General features: G+C 41.4%; 14 pseudogenes; all 14 read left to right on the forward strand.

The window, feature by feature from the left end:
- Positions 1–13,356: 13,356 nt before the first annotated feature.
- On the forward strand, positions 13,357–13,475 carry LOC128618858 (uncharacterized; annotated as a pseudogene).
- Positions 13,476–13,640: 165 nt separating this feature from the next.
- Positions 13,641–13,759, forward strand: LOC128618848 (uncharacterized; annotated as a pseudogene).
- Positions 13,760–17,675: 3,916 nt separating this feature from the next.
- On the forward strand, positions 17,676–17,794 carry LOC128618825 (uncharacterized; annotated as a pseudogene).
- A 462-nt stretch (positions 17,795–18,256) lies between these two features.
- LOC128618832 (uncharacterized) lies at positions 18,257–18,376 on the forward strand (annotated as a pseudogene).
- Positions 18,377–19,135: 759 nt separating this feature from the next.
- Positions 19,136–19,254, forward strand: LOC128618845 (uncharacterized; annotated as a pseudogene).
- Positions 19,255–19,999: 745 nt separating this feature from the next.
- LOC128618838 (uncharacterized) lies at positions 20,000–20,118 on the forward strand (annotated as a pseudogene).
- Positions 20,119–20,339: 221 nt separating this feature from the next.
- LOC128618742 (uncharacterized) lies at positions 20,340–20,458 on the forward strand (annotated as a pseudogene).
- A 772-nt stretch (positions 20,459–21,230) lies between these two features.
- On the forward strand, positions 21,231–21,349 carry LOC128618842 (uncharacterized; annotated as a pseudogene).
- A 449-nt stretch (positions 21,350–21,798) lies between these two features.
- LOC128618747 (uncharacterized) lies at positions 21,799–21,917 on the forward strand (annotated as a pseudogene).
- A 462-nt stretch (positions 21,918–22,379) lies between these two features.
- LOC128618823 (uncharacterized) lies at positions 22,380–22,498 on the forward strand (annotated as a pseudogene).
- A 180-nt stretch (positions 22,499–22,678) lies between these two features.
- Positions 22,679–22,797, forward strand: LOC128618744 (uncharacterized; annotated as a pseudogene).
- A 455-nt stretch (positions 22,798–23,252) lies between these two features.
- Positions 23,253–23,371, forward strand: LOC128618731 (uncharacterized; annotated as a pseudogene).
- A 175-nt stretch (positions 23,372–23,546) lies between these two features.
- LOC128618824 (uncharacterized) lies at positions 23,547–23,665 on the forward strand (annotated as a pseudogene).
- A 168-nt stretch (positions 23,666–23,833) lies between these two features.
- On the forward strand, positions 23,834–23,952 carry LOC128618827 (uncharacterized; annotated as a pseudogene).
- Positions 23,953–24,793: the final 841 nt, after the last annotated feature.

Below are 24,793 nucleotides of genomic sequence, written 5' to 3' on the forward strand. Positions count from 1 at the left end.
TGTTCTTCAGGCTCTGAGTTCCAGCACATCCAGCATGAAAAAATAAAGGTCCAAAAAAAAAAAAAAAAAAAAAAAAAAAAATTTAAAGCTTCTATTTCTAACGTTCAGAAAACCCTTGTTTCTCTGCGTGTAGCTATTAGCCAAGTGAACTGCACATATACAGTGTCTCACAAAAGTGAGTACACCCCTCACATCTTTGTAAATATTTGATTATAACTTTTCATGTGACAACACTAAAGAAATGACACTATGCTACAATGTAAAGTAGTGAGTGTACAGCTTGTGTAAATTTATCCCAGATTCCAGATCTGGGATAAATTTCTATCACCACATTATGTTGTTTCATTTGCAAAATTCCTCCTTAAGATTTTATTACAATTACTAACAACTGCTCAAAAGATTTTCTAAAGGCACATACCTCTGTTGAACTTTCTTCCATCGTTTCCTGGACACCAAAGAGAAGATTGAAAAAATTATTACATCATTATATCAGTTTAAACAAAATAATTCCAATCACAGGCAACAATAAGGCAATACAGTAATGCTTTAGTACCTCATTCATCTTTTTACATGACAATTAAGACCTTAAATATAATGATATACCACATATTGTGATTTATACAGAATATGTATGGATATAATTTATATCATTTGGTCACTTGTTCATTTTTTCAGAGAAGCCATTGTAAAGAAACAAATCCGTCCACTGACTCGTCTTGATTATACTGTCAATTTGTTCTTAAACTTTACTCTAGTCCATCTCGAAAGTTCCATGAGTCTCTGACATACCGATAGCTTCCATATGCATACCACAATCACTATAACAACCCCCACCCCGAAAAAATAAAAAGCTATAAATAAAAGCTATTTATGTTTACCATAAAAATACCCATAAGTGAGGATCATAAAATCTTACCTACACTGTAAAGGTTTGTGAAAATCAGCTTGCACAATGATTATGATGAAATCTCAGCCACTCCAATCTTCTCCTGAACCGCTCCAGGCTTCTCCTGAACCTCTCCAGGCCACTGCTCAAGGCATCCATTTTAGGTCAAGATGCACGTGCACCGCACATGCAGGTGTAGGGGAGGGGGAGGGGAAGGCGTGGCTACCAATTAAGGCCTCACTGAAGGCAGCTCAAAGTGCATCACAATATTCTCCAATTCTCAACTCTGACTCACAGGCTTAGAGTGTTTGAAATAAAGGATGGTTGAAGTTTATTAATGCAGTTAACTTAAAACCTAAGTAACACCTAAATTCGACTGTATGTATATCAGTAGTGCAAAAAGTAGTCTGATATTTTAACTACAAGAGTACAACATTGAATTAATACTGTTACAAGCCATGCATTTAAATTTGAACTTAAGTAAAAATACAAAAGTATAAGCAAAAAACATGCTTAGCACCAAAAGTATAAATATGCGTTATGCACAATTCAGTAATTAAATTACTGGATTTTAATTATTGATGCATTCATTTTAAAAATCCTTTTAAAATTGCAGATTGTAAAGGTGGAGCTAATTTTCAGATATTATACTGTCTGAAATGTTCTTGGAATGGAAATACTCTAAACTAGTAGTCCTACCTCAAAGAAGTACCTCAATACTGTACTTAATTACATGCCCTATACAAATATATTTACAGCACCCTCCACTAATATTGGCACCCTTGGTAAATATTAGCAAAGAAGGCTGTGAAAAAAGAAGGTATTGTCGTGAATAAAATCAACCTTTTAGCCTAGGTCAAAAACTTCAGAGACAGAGAGTTTAGTAGATGTCAAAAAGTAAACAAACTTTATTGAAAATCAATAAAGTGTGACAGTCTGCAGAGTGTCTGAATTATGCATACACAAACATGTCTTTATATACCTATCTCCACAGCATAGTCTCTGTAGGTGGGGTTTTGCCTTTCCTCGTTGAAAATAGACCAATCTTCTTTTGCCACAATTAAATATTCATGTCTATGTGTTATCTTAAATTTGTGGAGCATGCGCAGTTAGTTGTTTTTCTTGAAAAGGTTTCATGAGGACAAGGTTTCTTTTACAAAAAAAGGTTTCACACAGGCTTGTGTGTCTTGACCTTGACTCCCTTCTTAGGCCTCAATGAGCATCTGTCTGTCTCTAACGGTTGTCCCCACTGATATCTACCTCCTTTCCCGAGGCCCTCTCCTAACTCCCTAATTTGTATCTGCCTCAAAGTTATTTACTCACGCATGCGAATATCTACTGCCAATTTTTATTGCTGTGGAGACAGGAGCCAGCTAATACAGAAGAACAATTGTTGTGCACTGAAACACAGAGTTCATTCAACTCAAATCCACTCAGAATATAACCTGATCAAACATTGTTCTATGGATTTAGATTATGCTTCTAACCGTTGATTATACATATAGATGATGTTTTTTAACCAATATTGATTATACGATAATGCTCAAGTAATAATTCTAAATGTTGGTTACATATTGAATTCACTTCATTAACATATCCAAATGTCAGTTGCACATATTGTTTGCACTTCATAGATATTTTCCATAGTATAAATATGAGGTAACACATAGGCCACATTCCCTTAGTCATTAATAACAACGACCCAGGACAGCCAGGAACCTTGGGTTGATTTTTGATGACGGCTTGACCTTTACAGACCACACATCAACAACTGCATGGTCCTGTAGGTTCATTCTCTACAACATCAAGAGAATCAGACCCTATCTCACCGAACAGGCTACACAGCTACTAGCCCAGGCTCTTGTCATATCAAAACTGGACTACTGCAATGCACTACTCTCGGGCTTCCCAGCAGCTCCATCAAACCCCTTCAGATGATTCATAATCATTCAGCAGCATGCCTCGTCTTCAACCAGCCCAAAAGAACCCATGTCACACCCCTCTTCATCTCCCTCCACTGGCTTCTTGTAGTCGCCCGCATCAAATTTAAGGCTTTGATGCTCACGTACAAGACCTTGTCTGGAACAGCGCCCCCTACCTCAACACTTGTCTTTGAGGCTTACGTTCCCTCATGCAATCTGTGATCGATTAATGACCGACACTTAGTAGTGCCTACTCAGCGTGGCTCAAGGTCCCTTTCCAGAAGCTTCACACTAACTGTCCCTTAGTGGTGGACTGAACTTCCAACCTCAATCCGGACCGCAGAATCTGTCACTATCTTCAAAAAACAGCTAAAGACCCACCTCCTCCGTGAACACCTAACCAACCCATAAAATGCCAACCCCACATTATCCTTAATAAAAAAAATTAAATTAAAAATACATACTCTGGCTCTTACACCTCTTCTCTGCACACTTTGCTTTTCTAGACATCAAAGATCTTGTAAGTAGCACTACTTGCATTGTTCTCTGCTTGATATAATATCATTGAAAATGCCCATTTCCACCATCAGGGCAATAATTAAGAAGTTCCAGTCAACTGGAAATGTTATGAATCGACCCGGAATTGGACGTGTGTCTATATCGTCTCAACGCACTGAAGAGGACGGTTCGAGTGGACAAAAAATCTCCAAGGTTCACGTCTGGAGAATTGCAGAAGTTAGTTGTGTCTTGGGGTCAGAAAGTCTCCAAAACTACAATCCGAAGTCACCTACATCACCACAAGTTGTTTGGAAGGGTTTCAAGAAAAAAGCCTCTACTCTCATCCAAAAACAAACTCAAGCACAGGGGCATAAACTGGGCATTCAGGGCTGTAGCCCCAAAGATCTTTTCTTTAGCCCTGAATAATTCTGCACTTGGAGCGATTTGTCACTACGTAACTGAACACATATGCCAAATTCCTATGACAAATGAATAAAACAAGACAGCTTGTAATTTTATATCTTCAGTGAACGGAGGCGAGGCCAATCAGACAGGGTGTTCAGGAAAATACTGCCAAGCACAAGTTCACACAGTCAGTGTGAGGAAAAATGGATGCTGCTTTATTTTAAACCAGTAAATGAGTTGAAACTGAAACAGTAACATCCTCTCATGCTGAGCAGGAAAACAAGGTGTGTAAATATCTATATGAGTTTGTGAATATATATAAGTTACATGAAAATGATATGAACAGAGCATAAGGACAGATAATGTACTCTGCACTGCACTGTAGCAGCTAAACCCATACAGTGACAACTTAGACGAGCAAACACATGGGCTAACACACAAATACCTGACTATCCCAGATGTCTGTAAAAACAAACACATCGAGGTAGGCTTCACAGTTCTCTACATCTCCCAATACCTGTGCCATTAGCCGCTGAAATGTAGCTGGAGCATTTTTCAGACCAAAAGCCATAACCGTATATTGGAGGAACCTGTCTGGTGTTGCGAATGCAGAAATCTCAGATGCACGTGGTGTGAGTGGAACCTGCCAGTAACCCTTTAGAAGGTCCAGTTTTGTGACAAAGTTTGCATTTCCGATTCGGTCAACACAATCTTTTATTCTTGGGAGGGGAAATGAATCCACTTTAGTTAAAACATTGACTTTTCTATAATCTGTGCAGAACCTATAGCTTTTGTCAGGCTTTGGAATTAGTAGGCAGGGCGAGCACCAGGGACTACAACTAGGCACAGCAAGACCATTCTCAAGCAAGTAGTCTGTTTCTTCTGTCATAATGGCACGTTTAGTGGGATTAACCCTGTAAGCATTTTGTTTAACTGGAGTATTATTACCCACATCAATGTCATGTCTGAGGACAGTAGTATGAGAAGGGGTATCAGAAAAAAGTGATGGACATTTCTTTAAAAGACTTATTAAATCACCCTGGGCTGGCTCTGACAAGTGCACAAGTTTAGACTGGATATTTGCCAGCCATTCAGAGTTTGGTAACTGATCACAGGTTAAACAAGCCCTACCTAAACTGAGCCCATCCACCTCAGGAGAATACTCAGATGGTGGCACGCTCATAGAGGCAGCAGCTACTGACATGACAACAGGAACTGAAGAGCCAACATCTGTGGTAGCACGAGAGATATAAGGCTTGAGCATATTCACATGGCACACACGAGACTTTCGTTTCCAGTCAGGGGTTTTCAAAACATAGTCTGTATCACTCAACTTAGACTCAATAACATAAGGACCTGGGAACCTAGCCTGGAGAGCAGAGCCGGGTAATGGCAGTAAAACCAAAATCTTGTCACCCGCTTGGAATGTATGCACCACAGCCTTTTTATCAAAACGAACCTTCATACAGGCCTGAGAGGATGCCAGAGAACTTTTGGCTAACTCAAAAACAATATGTAGGTGCTCACGAAAGGAAGTAACATAATCTAGGACATTCCTAGTTGGGGGTTTCACCGGACTTGGAGACAAGCTCTTCCTGTAAAATCTTTAAAGGTCCACGAACAGAGTGCCCAAAGACTAACTTGGCAGGACTGAAACCTAGTGACTCTTATCACGGATAGTAAACAATAACAGGGGAATCCCTTCATCCCAGTCTTTTCCCTGACCTAAAAAGTAGGTCCGAAGCATAGACTTCAGTGTCTGGTGGAAGCGTTCAAATGCACCCTGGGACTCTGGGTGATAAGCACTAGAAACCTGATGACGCACGTTCGGTTGTGTCATAACCTTCCTGAACAGAGAAGACATAAAATTTGAACCCTGGTCTGACTGGATGTATTTTGGAAAACCAAAAGTGGTACAAAACTTGACAAGACATGGGACTTTATGCTATGCAGGGGTATAGCTTCAAGGTACCTAGTAGCAGCACACATCAAAGTTAGTAGGTATGAATGACCAGACTTGGTTCAAGGAAGGGCACCCACACAATCTATTAAAATTCTTTCAAAAGGTTCTCCCATAACAGGTACAGGTTGAAGTGGAGCAGGGGGAACGACCTGATATGCTTCCCTGCAACCTTACACACATGACAGGAGCAGCAATACCTGGCAACCTCTGACCACATAGCAGGCCAAAAAAAATGCCTTAAAACACAGTCATATGTCTTCCTCACACCAAGGTGACCAGCGTGATAATGGTCATGGGAAATACTCAACACCTGGGTTCGGTATGGTTTTGGAAACACAAATTGAAAAACTGACCTCGAATCATGCTCAGAGTTCGAGGGAGTCCACTTACACATCAATACATCCCCATCAAAGAAATACACAGTAGAACATTGAGGTAACTGTGCCCCATCTACAGCAGCAGCCATACAGTGAGAGAGCGAAACATTTGTTTTCTGGGTAGCCACAAGCTGTTCTCGCCCAACACCCCATTTACCACACTCTTCTTAAGATACTGAAGAAGTTTTAGATTCGGGAAGAACCCCAGGACTAGAACACAAATCTTGGTTTTCAAACAAGGGATCATCACTACACATAAAAGAGTCTGAAATATTAACAGCACATTTCATTTTGTGAGCTTGGGCACGTGTCACTACACAGGAACTGAAGACAGAGGGAAACTCACGTAAAAGCTCATCACTCTCATGCAACACGGGCGCGTCTGTTAAAACAGGTAAATGGAAAACCTTTCCACCAGCTAAATCATTACCGCAAATAAACAAAACTCACTGTAGCATGAGACAAGGCTTAAGAGCGACTCCAAGGCTCATTTACGTTTTGGTCGCTCATGGTCTCAACATTCCAAATTGTCATGGGCCTTCTCAGGCACCCCCAGGCTTTCCTCGTTAGTATAGGGGACAGTATCTCTGGCTGTTACCTGGCAGCCAGTCGCATGTAGGTGTAGAGTGCTGATTTGCCAATAGACGGTGAGGAAAACCCAGGAGGTGAGTTGGATGACCCTAATGTGAAAACATCAGTTCGCATCCCACCTTGGCTAAAATGTGATTTAAAAAAACTTGTTTTAATGTCAAATCCATAAAAATATGATAAACATATGAAAACAATATGATGTTAAGAATAAATTATAAAAGTTATTTCCCAAAAGTTTTCTTTGTGTAAGGTGAGCAAAATGTAAAAATGATCATTAGTAAACCATTATTGATGTGGACATTGTCATTAGTAGTTACTATTTCAAATATTTATATTTAAAATTAAAACACCAGACAACATTTTGATGTTTTGATCATGTTTTAGTTTATTTTTATTATATTATCTGTTACATATTGTAACTATGTAACTTCTTAAAAAAGAGGCAGTCAACATTTACTATTTTGATACACATTCAGTGTGTAAAACTAACTTTTAAAGGAGAACATGAAATTCACAGTTTGTCAAAATTAAAATAACTTTCTGAATAATATATGCAGAGTGTGTTATAGTAAGTTATTGAAAATGTATTGCAAATGAGGACTAAGTTTTAAAACATTTACAAATACAATCAAGATAAAACATATTTACGAATACACCAGACAAATAATAAAAAAAATACAAAGTCTGTACACAATTCCACAGTGGTAGAGATATATATATATATATATAGAGAGAGAGAGAGAGAGAGAGAGAGCAGAACAAATAGAATGAGATTCGTGGACAACAGTATTACACAGTGTTTGTGGCTTTGTAACTATTTACCAAAATCCAAGCTTGTGCTTGGCTTGGAATCAGACATGCCATGCACAGACCTTAAATGCTGTGTTTCACTACAAAGTTATTTTCTCTTTTCAACAATCCACCTCTGCCTCTCAGCCTCATAGAATGGGGACTGCTGAAACTCTGCCCATGCCATCTCTGCATTCATTCCCTGTGCCTGATACAGGGAGAGCACTTTAGAAGGATAGTAAATGTATTTGCCTGCCACTCCAGGGAAACCAGTGTGGATATGAGGGCTATTGGGTCCTTGTTTTAGTGGCTGGTGGCAGAACCTGCACAGACGACCAGAAGGATGCTCCACTAATGATTTCCTCTGGCCTCTCTCTTCAATCACCCTCTTCCTCTCTGCCCCCTTCTGCTGAGAGGCCTCCAGCTCCTGCTGCATGAAGGGAGTGTCTGCAAAATCTTCAAATGGCATCCTGGGGTTGGTCAGGCCCTCTGCAGAGTATGCCTCAAAGACTTTCCTGGAGCAGTAGAAGTATTTAACATCACCAGCCTGATAAAAGAAATGCACTGAGGAGCCATCACCCAGATAACGAGACTTTGACTGACCACAAGCTAAACAGGATCTAATTTGTTTTTTTGGTGTCTGCTGCTGCTGTTGTTGTTGTTGCAGGGCTGCCTGCTGCTTCTCTAGGATGTCTTTACCCATCTTCTCAACTGCTGCCTCTGTCAGAGGGATGTCTTCAGGAACACTCTTTGCAGGTGGATTGAACTGAGCGGGTGGCAGTATTGTCACTGGGACACTGATGGTTTCATTGCCTGAGTTAAGATGCTGCCATAACTGTTGTGTCTCCAGGAGCTTTTCTGGGCTGGTGTTGAGAGAGGCATTTGTGGGGGGTTTTTAGCAAGGTGTTTTATGTAACTGTTTATGTGTTGTTTTGTGGTTGAGTGCAGAAGGCTGTTGGGGTCAGTTCAGGCACTCTGTACCATAGCAGCATAATCAGCATCCACCCTTTTAAGGAAATCCTTGCTCCTGTGGTGCTTGGCCAGGAGACCATCAATGGCCTTTCTCATTGGATCCGTCCATCTCTTGTGGTCCAACACAAAGACTCCACGACCTGTCTTCATGGGTCCAATGCGAGCTGCACGGTAAGAAGCAACTATAGGAAGTGGTGGTGTGCTCAGCAGTTCTAGAGGAGATTCACAAAATTATTTAACTAAAGTATTTGAGTCTTTGTGTACATATATGAGACAGACAGATTACACACATTAGTGCCTGTATGAATAATGCAATTAACTGCATCTAACAGAAATTCGTCAGACTTTTGTTCCTTTACTGTCACAGGACTTGGACTGGAAAACTGATGAAAGATGACAGTCTGTGGGCTGGCCTCTGGTTCTGCAGCAAGAGAGATCTCAGCAGAAGAGGAATCATCCAACCATTCCTGAAATTGAGCAAAATGAGTGCATGCAAGTGAGAAAAACAATCAATTATGAAGTAATACAAATCTTTTTGTCCATTATCAAATAAAAACAAAGTGTAAAGGAGTACCTTAGATGGAATTGAGGATTCAAAGCTAGATGAAGACTCTTCTGGAATCTCCACATCTCCTAAGGCTGACTTCCTGCACTTATGTTTGGCAAAGTCAAGAGGCACTGGTCGACAGCCTGGCTCCACATACCGTAGGCCAAACCGCTCTCCTGTGTCCCTGCTGGATTTATGCAAGGCTGGATACCTGTCACGCTCACAGAGGCACTGTTTAAATTCATCATTAACACAGGGTCAAACACTGCAGGTAGGACGACCCCAGGCCGCTTCAGGTCCACCAGCCGCTGATAATTCCAGCGTGCCACCCCAGTCATTCCCTGTGCCTGGAACAGCTCAGGAGAGACACGATTGCCTGTTACCCACTGAGCCTGGTGGAAATGAAACCCCTCCTGTTGTGAGGTGCCTCTGACAGGGATCCAAATGGGAACAGCAGCTCCATCACCCTTTACACGATTGAGCTGTAAGGTTCCCCCGTGTCTGTAGAGGATTCCTTCCTCCACCTCAGGGTCACTCAGGCAGCCTCTAAGGATGTGTACATGCTGAATCCACCACACCTTTAGCATTGAGGGTTTAAAAAGGAAGACGTTGTTGGGATCCTTAGCAAGGTGGAAATATTGAAGCACTTCTTCCACTCTCTGGACCAGCTCTCTGGGATTTGGCACTTTTGTCCTGCAGTGCTGTCTGATGTGCTGCTTGGTGGGATTAGCAGGCACAATACCACAGAATATGTATGCATTTTTCAGTTTCACCAGGTCGCTCTGATCCACTACAGAGAAGGCAGCAGAGAGGCACTGACAGAAGGAGCTATACAGAGGATGGTTCTCCGACTCACACCTGGTGAACCACCGCATACAGTGAAATAAGTCCAGTTTAACAGTGATGTTCTCATTGTACTTCAGGCAAGCGGCGCGCAAATTCTTGAGGTTCTCTGAGGTAACCTCTGCCACGATAGCTTCAGTGGTCCTCCAGGCATCCCACTGCAGGTGCTCATAAGGTGCTGGGTCCATGACTCTGAAAGCAGCACAGCAGTCCCTAAGTACACAAAAGGGAAATAAAAAAATTCAGTTAAATATATTCATTACCTACACATACACTACTTGATGTGATGCGTGATGTGATGATACATACCTGTCCACCCACTGGTACTTGGTCTTGGGGATACCAGCAGCACTGTAGCGATTGGCCAGCCCACAGTACATTGACTCCAAGGACCGCTCACTTTCAGACTGCAGCATCACCCAGGACAGGATCCAGATGAGAGAGTCACTTTTCTAGCAACTTTGCGTGTGTGATCTGACCTGAACACCTGTCCAAAAGTGCCTTGTAGGACCTGAGTGAGAGCTGCCTCCTGCCGCTGATATTCTTGAAGAAGGCACTCCACCAGATAGTGTGCAGTCACAGACACCCCATACCACCCATCAGTGTCCTCATAACCCCCAAACGGTACTGGTGTGTCATCCTTCCTCAGTGCCCCAGTGATGGTCCTCTGTCCATACAGCCCTGCTTCAGCATACCTGGTGTTCTGCACGCTGAGCAGGTAGGCTAGGTGGGCTCTTTCGTACTTCAGGTGAAGCACCTCAGACAGCTGGTTGGCCATATCATTTGGTGATTTTCCAGAGCGCCGCAGTTCATCCATCACTGGCAAGATGTTCGTAAAACGCTTTGGTAGCATGTCTAGCCACTGGGGTTTAACAGCGAACCAGTATTTTTTGCATGCTTTACAGCACAGACGAAAGGAAAGGATATAATATTGCCCGTTGGTACCAAGAATCACTCTGGGTCTTCCCACACCAGAGGAAACAACCTGAGGATGTGGACAGCTGTAAAGACAAGGCAGGATGTAATTGTTCCTGAGCCTTTCCATAATACTGTGCTTCGGTTTCCAGATGAAGAATGGATGGAGCTGGAACTATTTTGGTGATGGCAGGCCTGTGTTGATTTCTATAAGCTCAGGCTGAGGAGGATAACGCCACAAGGAAACCATGTTCATAAGGTGTCTCACGGGTCGTGATCCTGGCCAGAGTCCCATGGCTTCCATCTCTGTTTTCATCAAGATTTTTTGCCGGAGGGAGCAGCTCCAGCAGTTAATATCTTGGATGTAACTGGATACAGGGGCATCTGTCTGTGTGGAGGGCACTGGTGCATGTTCAGCAGGTACTGACTTCACAGCAGCTGTTGGAGGTGCTGTAGGTACTGACTGCACAGCAGCTGTTGGAGGGGCTGTAGGTACTGACTGTGCAGCTAGTGGTGGTACTCTGGGAAGTGATGCAGGGGCTTCACTCTGTGAGGAAGTGCTAGGCACAGAAGGTGGTGGTATGTGAGGATGGCAGACCATATGTGCTGTTGGCTGTGGCAGAACTGCATGGAACAATAAATTAAAAAATTAATAAAACATTCATGCAAATGAGATGTCTTTACCTGTCTTTTCTTTTGTTAGATCAGTTAGAATTTACATCAATAGAATATTTATTTAAAAATTCCATGAATGCAAGTTCAAATAATGTTCACCTATATGACTGAGTTTGTACAGATTATTTAAAAACTTAAAATGATCATAAATTGACCCTAATTTGAAAGTTTACTCTTTAAAAACAGGTAAAGCTTTGAGTAGACAATACAAACATGTTAAACAGCATGCATAAAATTCATGAAGTGCACTCACCCTCATCACTGGTATGTTCAACCTTTACCAATAGTTAGTATAACAAAAGAACACAAGTTTTAGAACGGGAAGAACACTGCCAAAACAATAAAAAAGGTGTGAAATAGAGTTATGAAGGATAAATCTATGGGTAATAGGATACTCCTCCAAAACTGATGTGGAAAATAACCTCTTGTTGTGAACAAGACTGGACACCCAGTGGCTGCAGGTGACTCTGAAATATACAATAGAATTTGTTTAGTATAACTCTAGTATGTGCAATTTAATATGCCATAAATAGGTTGAACTAGATAATTCTGGACATAACAGACATGACATTAATGCAGCCTCTTGGTTCACTTACTCTGCTGTGTAGGACGTTTGGGTGGAGACAGACTCAGCATCATTTTCTCCAGTTCCTCATCCTCCTCCATTAATGTGAAATGAAACAAATACATCAGTAGACTGTAAGAATCAATATAAACAAATATAAATGTGGTTTACTCACCTGGATAATCGGAGGAAAGGCGTGAAGTGGATGTTGCAGAGGGAGTTGATGGTGAGGGTGAAGGTGTAGCAGAAGGGGCTGTGGTCACCTGTTTTTTCTGCTTTAAAAGATATTGCTGCAAGCGGTACATTTTACTTCCAGGAACACAGCTCTTCCCCATTATAAAGGCAGCATACCCATCAGCCCTGGTATTCCAGATCTTCCTCCAGGTGTCTTGTGCTCGTGCCCCAAATCCAACAACATTGTCATCATCTGACAAAACTGGCACTGGGTCTGGTCTCTCTTAAAGATATCACCAGAGATCCTCAATTTCCTTAAAGCATCTTGAATATTCAAGAAAGGAAAGGAGGCTCTCCTTGCAATGACCATCTGGGTTGAACTGCCCAGCCTGTTCTTCCTCATCAACCTTACTGGACAAGTACAAAGTGTAGCCAATATCATTCTCCACTAGCCACCGGAAGGACTTCCCTTTGTACTTCCCAAACTGAAGAATGTATTCTCCTAACACTTCTTGCTTGTCTGAAACATCCCCTCCCCTCTGTAAAACAATAGAACGAGCATTGTTCCTGACCACATCTTCTCTTTGAGGTGTTGACATGCCTTGCAAAGAAGGACTGTCCTTAATCCTTCTTGCCTCTTCAGATGGGTCCCGACGTAAATGATGGGCCTCTCCTGAAGGACACGTTGATTCTCCAAGGGAAAAAAATGTTTTTCTTCATGCTGATAGCCTGAATAGTACCCATAGACACGAACAATTGACATAAATAAATATATAAAAGCATTTACATAGTTATGCATAATGTTTTGTAAAGTAAAATTAATTGTAACTGATTCTTTTAAAATGACTTGACAGGTTTCATGTTAGATTAAAAGATCAATGACCCAACATTTAATTATACAACTACTGAAAAGATACACATCTACTCTAATATATTCTAACCTAATCTAAAATAATTGTGTGATCTGCTCACTTGTTACCAAAAGACTTTATTTTACTGTGTGTTTGATTACTGAACAAAAAACAGACACATTGAACAGTAGACAATAGAAATTTCACTCGGCATACAAACATCCTCTTTCACATGCACAACATCCTCTTTTGGGATAAAGATTGGATACAGGTTTGAAGGGGACCCAAGCAATCAATCAATCATTCAATTAATCAATCAGTCAGTCAGTCAGTATGTTCTTTGTTTACACTATTTAAATAGGCCCCATTTGGAGTCAGCTTTCGCTTATGGCTATACCACTCTGACTAAGCCTGATCTCATCTGACCTCGGAAATAAAGCAGAGTTGGGCCTGGCGGGTACTTGGTTTGGACACTGAATGGGAATAATAGGTGCTGTAAGCTTTTTATTTGTATAAGTGTTTTCATGATCTCTGCACATCCTCTTTTGGGATAAAGATTGGATACAGGTTTGAAGGGGACCCAATCAATCAATCAATCAGTCAGTCAGTCAGTCAGTCAGTTCTTTGCTTACAATATTTAAATAGGCCCCATTTGGGATTAGCTTTCGCTTACGGCCATACCACTCTGACAAAGCCTGATCTCATCTGAATTTGGAAGCAAGGCAGAGTTGGGCCTGGTTAATACTTGGTTGGGAGACTGACTGGGAATACTAGGTGCTGTATGCTTTTTATTTGGATAAGTGTTTTCATGATCTCTGTACAACATCCTCTTTTGGGATAAAGATTGGATAAAGGTTTGAATGGGACCCAATCAATCAATCAATCAATCAATAACTCAATCATCAGTCAGTCAGTCAATCAGGCAGTCAGTTTTTTGCTTACACTATTTAAATAGGCCCCCTTTGGGGTTAGCTTTCGCTTATGGCCATACCACTCTGACGGCGCTAGTGAGTAGTACCACAGAAGAAGTGTGTTGGCTACAGTAGGTGAGAGAGGCTCACCAAAATCTTTGTGTTTATTTTTTTTGAGTTTAAATACCTGTTGTTCTTTTTTTCATTAGGGTTTTGTTTTTTTGTTTGTTAAATCCTCCCAGCAGCACAGGCTGTTTGGGAGGGGTTTAAACTTAGTTTGCGTCTATTTTTGTTTGTTTGTCGTTGTTTGTTTTTTTTTTTTTGTGTTTACAATGGATGACTTAAAGGCGACGGATACGGCAATGGCGGAAGGAACACGACGTGGACAAGAATTCGGACCGGAAAAACGACAAAGGGATGGAAACGGAAAAGAGAAGGAGGAAAGGGAAGAAGGCGTAAAGAGAGTATATATGAAGGAGGCAACCGTGACTGTGGATCTGGGGAACGCGGAGGACGCCAGAGCAGAGGACATTATCAAAGCGGTGGTGGAAAAAATCGGAGAGGGAAAGATCCTAGCGGTGAGACCGAAGCAGCGAAAAGAATACGAGGTAACACTTGAAAAAGAGGAGGACACGGAAAGTCTAAGCGATGGACTGATAATCAGAGGCATAAACTGCGAAGTAAGAAGGTTACACAACAGGGACTTTGTCGTTTCCTTCATGCATCTGCCCGCCTATCTGGACGATGAGGCCATTGCTCAAAAGCTGACGGGATGGGGAGTAACACCCATCTCAAAAATAAAAAGGAGGCGGTATCCGGGTACAAACATCGAGGACGGGACCAGATTCGTTAAAACAAGGTTCCCGGCAGTGGTGACGTCACTCCCGTATAGCACCAAGCTAGAAACGGCAGAAGGACCGCAGTACTTCCGGGTAATGCACAGTCATCAGGTGAAGACTTGTCGTCTGTGCTTGAGCCCGGATCATCTGGTAAAGGACTGCCCCAGTTTCAAGTGCTACAAATGCGAGGAGAGGGGGCACTTTGCAAGAGACTGTAACACGGTGAAGTGCCCGGACTGTGGAAAGTATTTAAACAAGTGTGAATGCTGGATGGAGAGCGAGGAGGGAGAAGAGAAGCAATTGAATGGGCAGGAGCATGGAGGAGATGGCGAGAGGGAACAAGAAGAGCAAGCCGGAGTAATACAGGTCAGTGAAGCAGCTGAAAACATAGAGCATGGTGAACAGATGGACGAGTGCGACAGGCAGGATATGCAACAAGAGCAACGGGGAGAAACTTGGACACAAATTGATATAACTGAAACTTTGGAAAACGCGCTGGACAGAGCAGGACAAGAAGAGGAAAGAAGTAACAAGCAAGGTGCTGAAAATGAAAGTGAGGAGGAGGAAGAAATGGAGGACAGAATACTAAAAACCGTGAAGAGAAGGCGATCAATAAAGGTTATGCCAAGCTTGATAACTGCTAGAAAAAAAGGGATTAAAAAAGATGCGTTGAAACATGGGAACAGATATGAGTGTCTAAAGGACTTGGATGGGATGGACTGAAACGATGGGTATGATGTACATCTTTCTTTGTTGCATGGTTTTAAGGATAGTTACATTTAATGCGAGAGGGCTTTTAAATGTAAGCAAATTCGAAAAAGTTAAGGAAATGTGTAAATTGGAAGATATAATTGTACTACAAGAAACTAACTGGAGGGACGGTTTTATAAGAGAAGTGAGAAAAAGATGGAATGGAGAAATATTTCATAGCAATGGTGATGATAAGTTCGGTAGAGGAGTAGCAATATTGATAAAAAATAATAGAGACATAAAATGTAAAATGATGTATAAGGACACGTTTGGGAAATGCATGGTGGTAGAAATAGAAAATGAAGAGAGAAAAGTGGTGGTGGTTAACGTGCATGCACCAACGGGGGAACAGGAGAAAAGGGGGTATTTTAAGTTTTTAAGGGAGTTTTTAAAGAAGTACACTAAGGTTATCATAATGGGGGATTTTAATACGGTATTTAGCAAGTTAGATGTGGCTGAAGGGATGGTTTTTAAAACGGATACGGGGAGAAAAGAGTTAAAGTTATTAATGGATGACAATAATATGATTGACATTTGGAGGGAAAGAAATGAAAAGAAAAAAGAATACTCAAGGAGGCAGATAGTCGGGAATTTTATGTGTGGAACAAGGATTGATTTTATCTTATGCACAAGAAACATAGAGAGTTTTATAGAAGGGATAAGATACGGGGAAACAAGCCTAAGTGATCATAAGCCCCTGTTCATGCACATAGATTGGAGTGTAGTTAAAAGAGGGCCAGGGGTATGGGTTTTAAATACAGAAATCTTAAAGAATGAGGAGTATATTGTAAAGATAAAGGAGATTATTGAAAACGAAAAGGAAAGTGGTATGTTCCAGGAAGATAAAAGAATATGGTGGGAAAACGTAAAATACGAAGTGAAAAAGCTTACGATAAAATATTGCACGCAAATGCAGAAAAGCAAAAAGAATAAGAAAAGAGAAATAAGGGAACGGTGGGAAAAAGAATTAAATGAGAAGGGAAGGGATGTACAAAAATTAAAAGCAATAGAAGAGGAATTGCAAGAAATGGAAGAAAATAAATATCAAGGTGCAAGGTTGCGAAGTAAAGCAAAGTATATGGGGGAGGGGGAAAAGTGCACGAAATTCTTTTTCGATCTAGAAAGAAGGAAAGGGAGAGCTGAAATAATAAAAGGAATTAAAGGGGAGAATGGAAAAGTAGTAGAAAAAAATGAGGAAATTCTGAAAGAAATTAAAGTATACTACGAAAAGCTATTTAGCTCAGAGGGAGTAGAAGAAAAAGAGAAGGAATTTTTATTGAATCAAATAGAAGCAAGGGTAGGAGAGGAAGATAAAAAAAGAATGTGACCAGGACATAAGGGAGGAAGAGATAGAAAAAGCCATAACCCAATTAAATAGAAAGAAAAGCCCAGGGATAGATGGGTTGGGGGGTGAGTTTTATATTGTTTTTAAGGATGTTTTAACCAGCACCCTGAAAAAAGTCTATGACGAGATCTTTAAGAAAGGAGAGATGAACCAAAGAATGGGAATGGGGTTGATTAAGTTGGTATATAAAAGAAAAGGAGAAAGAGTAGACTTAAGAAACTACAGACCGATCACAATGCTTAATACAGACCTAAAGATTTTAGCAAAAATTTTAGCCAATAGACTAAAGGAAGTAATGCCGACCATAATCAAAACGAACCAAGTATACGGGATAAAAGGGAGAGATATAGCGGACACAACGCTAAGTATACAAGACATAGTAAGATATATGAAAGTGAAAAACAAAGAAGGATATGTAATTAGTCTAGGTTTTGAGAAAGCTTTCGACAGGGTGAATCATGATTATTTATTTGGAATTTTAAAAAGCTTTGGTTTCGGGAAGAATTTTATTGAATGGATTAAAATTTTATACAGAGGCGCAATAACGAAAATAAAATGCAACGGTTTTTTAACGCAGTGTTTTAAAATACAAAGGTCTATGACAGAGTTGGGCCTGGTTAGTACTTGGTTGGGAGACTGAATGGGAATACTAGGTGCTGTAAGCTTTTTATTTGGAAAAGTGTTTTCATGATCTCTGCACAACATCCTCTTTTGGGATAAAGATTGGATACAGGTTTGAAGGGGACCCAAGCAATCAATCAATCAATCAATCATTCAATTAATCAATCAGTCAGTCAGTCAGTCAGTATGTTCTTTGCTTACACTATTGAAATAGGCCCCATTTGGAGTCATCTTTCGCTTATGGCCGTACCACTCTGACAAAGCCTGATCTCAGCTGACCTCAGAAGCAAAGCAGAGTTGGGCCTGGTTAGTACTTGGTTGGGAGACTGAATGGGAATACTAGGTGCTCTAAGCTTTTTATTTGGACAAGTGTTTTCACGATCTCTGCACAACATCCTCTTTTGGGATAAAGATTGGATACAGGTTTGAAGGGGACCCAATCTATCTATCAATAAATCAATCATCATTCAGTCAGTCAGGCAGTCAGTTCTTTGCTTACACTATTTTTATAGGCCCCATTTGGGGGTCAGCTTTCGCTTACCGCCATAACACTCTGACAAAGCCTGATCTCATCTGACCTTGGAAGCGAAGCAGAGTTGGGTCTGGTTAGTACTTGGTTGGGAGATTGAATGGGAATACTAGGTGCTGTAAGATTTTTATTTGGATAAGTGTTTTCATGACCTTTGCACAACATCCTCTTTTGGGATAAAGATTGGATACAGGTTTGAAGGGGACCCAATCAATCAATCAATCAGTCAGTCAGTCAGTCAGGTCTTTGCTTACACTATTTAAAAAGGCCCCATTTGGTGTAAACTTAGCTTACGGCCATACCACTCTGACAAAGCCTGATCTCATCTAGACCTTGGAAGCAAAGCAGAGTTGGGCCTCGTTAGTACTTGGTTAGGAGACTGAATGGGAATACTAAGTGCTGTAAGCTTTTTATTTGGATACGTGTTTCATGATCTCTGCGCAACATCCTCTTTTGGGATATAGGTTGGATAGAGGTTTGAAAGGGACCCAATCAATCATCAGTCAGTCAGTCAGTTCTTTGCTTACATTATTTAAATAGGCCCCATTTGGGGTTAGATTTCACTTATGGCAATACCACTCTGACAAAGCCTGATCTCAAGTGAGCTTGGAAGCAAAGCAGAGTTGGGCCTCGTTAGTACTTGGTTAGGAGCCTGAATGGGAATACTAAATGCTGTCAGCTTTTTATTTGGATATGTGTTTCATGATCTCTGCGCAACATCCTCTTTTGGGATAAGGATTGGATACAGGTTTGAAGGGGACCCAATCAATCAATCAATCATTCATCACTCAGTCAGTCAGTCAGTCAGTTCTTTGCTTACACTATGAAAATAGGTCCCATTTGGGGTCAGATTTCGCTTATGGCCATACCACTCTGACTAAGCCTGATCTCATCTGACCGTGGAAGAAACGGAGAGTTGGGCCTGCTTGGTACTTGGTAGGGAGATTGAATGGGAATACTAGGTACTGTAAACTTTTTATTTGGATAAGTGTTTTCATGATCTCTGCACAACATCCTCTTTTTGGAATAAAGATTGGGAACAGGTTTTAAGGGGACCCAATCAATCAATCAATCAATCATTCAATTAATCAATTAGTCAATCAGTCAGTCAGTCAGTCAGATCTTTGCTTACGCTATTTTAATAGGTCCCATTTGGTGTCAGCCTTTGCTTACAGCCATACCACTCTGACAAAGCCTGATCTCATCTGACCTTGGAAGCAAAGCAGAGTTGGGCCTGGTTAGTATTTGGTTGGGAGATTGAATGGGAATACTAGGTCCTGTAAGCTTTTTATTTGGAAAAGTGTTTTCATGATCTCTGCACAACATGCTCTTTTGGGATAAAGATTGGATACATGTTTGAAGGGGACCCAATCAATCAATCAACCAATCAATCAAGCAATCAGTCAGTCAGAAATTTCTTTGCTTACTCTATTTAAATAAGCCCCATTTGGGGTCACCTTTCGCTTACGCCCATACCACTCTGACAAAGCCTGATCTTATCTGACCTCAGAAGCATAGCAGAGTTTGGACTAGTTGGTACTTGGTTGGGAGACTGAATGGGAATACTAGGTGCTGTAAGCTTTTTATTTGGATAAGTGTTTTCATGATCTCTTCCCATCCTCTTTTGGGATATAGATTGGATACAGGTTGGAAGGGGACCCAATCAATCAATCAATCAATCATTAGTCAGTCATTCAGTTCTTTGATTACACTATTTAAATAGGCCCCATTTGGGATCAGATTTTGCTTTCGGCCATACCACTCTGACAAAGCCTGATCTTTTCTGACCTTGGAAGCAAAGCAGAGTTGGGTCTGGTGAGTGCTTGGTTTGGAGACTGAATGGAAATACTAGGTGCTGTAAGCTTTTTATTTGGATAAGTGTTTTTATGATCTCTGCACAACATCCTCTTTTGTGATCAAGATTGGATACAGGTTTGAAGGGGACCCAACCAATCAATCAATCAATCAATCATCAGTCAGTCAATTTTTTGCTTACACTATTTAATTAGGCCCCATTTGGGGATAGCTTTAGCTTATGGCCATACCACTCTGACAAAGCCTGATCTCATTTGACGTTGGAAGCAAAGCAGAGTTGGGCCTGGTTAGTACTTGGTTGGGAGACTGAATGGGAATACTAGGTGCTGTGAGCTTTTTATTTGGATAAGTGTTTTCATGATCTCTGCACAACATCCTCTTTTGGGATACAGATTGGATACAGGTTTGAAGGGGACCCAATCAATCAATCAATCAGTCAGTCAGTCAGTCAGACTGTCAGTCAGTTCTTTGCGTACACAATTTAAAGAGGCCCCATTTGGGTCAGTCAGTTCTTTGCTTACACTATTTAAATAGGCCCCATTTGGTTACACTTTTCGCTTATGGCCATACCACTCTGACAAGCCCTGATCTCAGCTGATCTTGAAAGCAAAGCAGAGTTGGGCCTGGTTAGTACTTGGTTGGGGGACTGACTGGAAATATTAGGTGCTGTTAGCTCTTTATTTGGATAAGTGTTTTCAGATCTCTGCACAACATCCTCTTTTGGGATAAAGATTGGATACAGGTTTGAAGGGGACCCAATCAATCAATCATCAGTCAGTCAGTCAGTCAGTTCTTTGCTTACACTATTTATTTAGGCCCCATTTGGGGTCTGCTTTTGCTTATGGCCTTACCACTCTGATGAAGCCTTATCTCATCTGAGCTTGGAAGCAAAGAAGAGTTGGGCCTGGTTGGTATTTGGATGGGAGACTGAATGGGAATATTAGGTGCTGTAAGATTTTTATTTGGATAAGTGTTGTCATGATCTCTGCACAACATCCTCTTTTGGGATAAAGATTGGATACAGGTTTGAATGGGACCCAATCACTCAATCAATCATCAGTCAGTCAGTCAGTTCTTTGCTTACACTATTTAAATAGGCCCCATTTGGGGTCAGCTTTCGCTTATGGCCATACCACTCTGACAAAGCCTGATCTCCTCTGACCTTGGAAGCTAGCATTGTTGGGCCTGGTTAGTACTTGGTTGGGGGACTGACTGGAAATACTAGGTGCTGTAAGCTTTTTATTTGGATAAGTGTTTTCATGATCTCTGCACAACATCCTCAATTGGGATAAAGATTGGATACAGGTTTGAAGGGGACCGAATCAAGCAATCAATCAGTCAGTCAGTCACTCAGTCAGTTCTTTGCTTACACTATTTAAATAGGCCCCATTTGGAGTCAGTTCTTTGCTCACACTATGTAAATAGGCCCCATTTGGGGTCAGCTTTTGCTTACGGCCATACCAGTCTGACAAAGCCCGATCTCATCTGACCTCGGAAGCAACGTGGAGTTGGGCCTGGTTAGTACTTGGTTGGGAGACTGAATGGGAATAATAGGTGCTGTAAGCTTTTAATTTGGATAAGTATTTTCATGATTTCTGCACAACATCCTCTTTTGGGATGAAGATTGGATACAGGTTTGAAGGGGACCCAATCAATCAATCAATCAATCATCAGTCAGTCAGTCAGTTCTTTGCATACACTATTTAAATAGGCCCCATTTGGGGTCAGCTTTCGCTCACAGACGTACCACTCTGACAATGCCTGATCTCACCTGACATCGGAAGCAAAGCAGAGTTGGGACTGGTTGGTACTTGGTTGGGATACTGGATGTGAATACTAGGTGCTGTAAGCTGTTTATTTGGATAAGTGTTTTCATGATCTCTGCACAACATCCTCTTTTGGGATAAAGATTGGATACAGGTTTGAAGGGGACCCAATCACTCAATCAATCATCAGTCAGTCAGTCAGTTCTTTGCTTACACTATTTAAATAGGCACCATTTGGGATCAGCTTTCGCTTACGGCCATACCACTCTGACAAAGCCTGATCTCATCTGACCTCAGAAACAAAGCAGAGCTGGGCCTGTTTAGTACTTGGTTGGGAGACTGAATGGGAATACTAAGTGCTGTAAGCTTTTTATTTGGATAAGTATTTTCATGATCTCTGCACAACATCCTCTTTTAGGATAAAGATTGGTCACAGGTTTGAAGGGGACCCAATCAATGAATCAATGAATCAATCAATCAATCATCAGTCAGTCAGCCATTTCTTTGCTTACACTATTTAAATAGGCCCCATTTGGAATCAGCTGTCGCTTGTGGCCATACCACTGTGACAAAGCCTGATCTCAGCTGACCTTGGAAGCAAAGGAGAGTTGGGCCTGGTTAGTACTTGGTTGGGAGACTGAATAGGGATACTAGGTGCTGTAAGCTCTTTATTTGGATAAGTGTTTTCATGATCTCTACACAACATCCTCTTTTGGGATAAAGATTGGATACAGGTTTGAAGGGGACCCAATCAATCAATCAATCAGTCAGTCAGTCAGTCAGTTCTTTGCTTACACTATTTAAATAGGCCCCATTTGGAGTCAGCTTTCGCTTATGGCCATACCACTCTGACAAAGCCTGATCTCATCTGACCTTGGAAGCAAAGCAGAGTTGGGCCTGGTTAGTACTTGGTTGGGAGACTGAATGGGACTACTAGGTGCTGTAAGCTTTTTATTTGGATAAGTGTTTTCATGATCTCTGCACAACATCCTCTTTTGGGATAAAGATTGGATACAGGTTTGAAGGGGACCCAATCAATCAATCAATCAATCAATCAGTCAGTCGATCAGTCAGTCAGTCAGTTCTTTGCTTACACTATTTAAATAGGTCCCATTTGGTGTCAGCTTTTGCTTATGGCCATACCACTCTGACAAAGCCTGATCTCACCTGACCTTGGAAGCAAAACAGAGTTGGGCCTGGTTGGTATTTGGTTGTGAGACTGAATGGGAATACTAGGTGCTGTAAGCTTTTTATTTGGATAAGTGTTTTCATGATATCTGCACAAGATCCTCTTTTGGGATAAAGATTGCATAAAGGTTTGAAGGGGACCCAATCAATCAATCAATCAGTCACTCAGTGATTCAGTCAGTTTTTTGCTAACGCTATTTAATTATGCCCATTCGGGAATCGCTTTTGCTTACGGCCATACCACTCTGACAAAGCCTGATCTTGTTTGAGTTTGGAAGTAAAGCAGAGTTGGGCTTGGTTGGGAGAGTGAATGGGAGTACTACGTGCTGTAAGCTTTTTATTTGGATAAGTGTTTTCATGATCTCTGCACAACATCCTCTTTTGGGATAAAGATTGGATACAGGTTTGAAGGGGACCCAATCAATCAATCAATCAATCAGTCAGTCAGTCAGTCAGACTGTCAGTCAGTTCTTTGCTTACACTATTTAAATAGGCCCCATTTGGGGTCAGCTTTCGCTTACGGCCATGCCACTCTGACAAAACCTGATCTCATCTGACCACCGAAGCAAAGCAGAGTTGGGTCTTGTTCGTACTTGGTTGGTAGACTGAATGGGAATACTAGGTGCTGTAAGCTTTTCATTTGGATAAGTGTTTTCATGATCTCTGCAGAACATCCTCTTTTGGGATAAAGATTGGATACAGGTTTGAAGGGGACCCAATCAACCAATCAATCAATCAATCAATCATCAGTCAGTCAGTCAGTTCTTTGCTTACACTATTTAAATAGGCCCCATTTGGAATCAGATTTTGCTTTTGGCCATACCACTCTGTCTAAGCCTGATCTCATCTGACCTCGGAAGCAAAACAGAGTTGGGCCTGGTTAGTACTTGGTCGGGAGACTAAATGGGAATACTAGGTGCTGTAAGCTTTTTATTTGGATAAGTGTTTTCATGATCTCTGCACAACATCCTCAATTGGGATAAAGATTGGATACAGGTTTGAAGGGGACCGAATCAAGCAATCAATCAGTCAGTCAGTCACTCAGTCAGTTCTTTGCTTACACTATTTAAATAGGCCCAATTTGGGGTCAGCTTTCGCTTACGGCCATACCAGTCTGACAAAGCCCGATCTCATCTGACCTCGGAAGCAACGCGGAGTTGGGCCTGGTTAGTACTTGGTTGGGAGACTGAATGGGAATAATAGGTGCTGTAAGCTTTTAATTTGGATAAGTATTTTCATGATCTCTGCACAACATCCTCTTTTGGGATAAAGATTGGATGCAGGTTTGAAGGGGACCTAATCAAACAATCAATCAATCATCAGTCAGTCAGTCAGGTCTTTGCTTACACTATTTAAATAGGCCCCATTTGCGTCAATTTTCGCTTACGGCCTTACCACTCTGACAAAGCTTGATCACATCTGATTTTGAAAGCAAAGCAAGTTTGGACCTTGTTAGTACTTGGTTGGGAGTATGAATGGGAATACTAGGTGCTGTAAGCTTTTAATTTGGATAAGTGTTTTCACGATCTCTGCACAACATCCTCTTTTGGGATGAAGATTGGATACAGGTTTGAAGGGGACCCAATCAATCAATCAATCAATCAATCAATCATCAGTCAGTCAGTCAGTCAGTTCTTTGCATACACTATTTAAATAGGCCCCATTTGGGGTCAGCTTTCGCTCACGGACGTACCACTCTGACAATGCCTGATCTCACCTGACATCGGAAGCAAAGCAGAGTTGGGACTGGTTGGTATTTGGTTGGGAGAGTGAATGGGAATATTAGGTGCTGTAAGCTTTTTATTTGGATAATTGTTTTGATGATCTCTGCACAACATCCTCTTTTGGGATAAAGATTGGATACAGGTTTGAAGGGGACCCAATCAAACAATCTATCATGACTCAGTCAGTCAGTTCTTTGCTTACACTATTTAAATAGGTCCCATTTGGGGTCAGCTTTCGCTTACAGCCATACCACTCTGACAAAGCCTGCTCTCATCTTACCTCGGAAGCAAAGCAGAGTTGGACTTGGTTGGGAGACTGAATGGGAATACTA

Source organism: Ictalurus furcatus, chromosome 14, assembly GCF_023375685.1.
Source record: "Ictalurus furcatus strain D&B chromosome 14, Billie_1.0, whole genome shotgun sequence".
In the NCBI taxonomy this organism is placed as follows: Eukaryota; Metazoa; Chordata; class Actinopteri; order Siluriformes; family Ictaluridae; genus Ictalurus; species Ictalurus furcatus.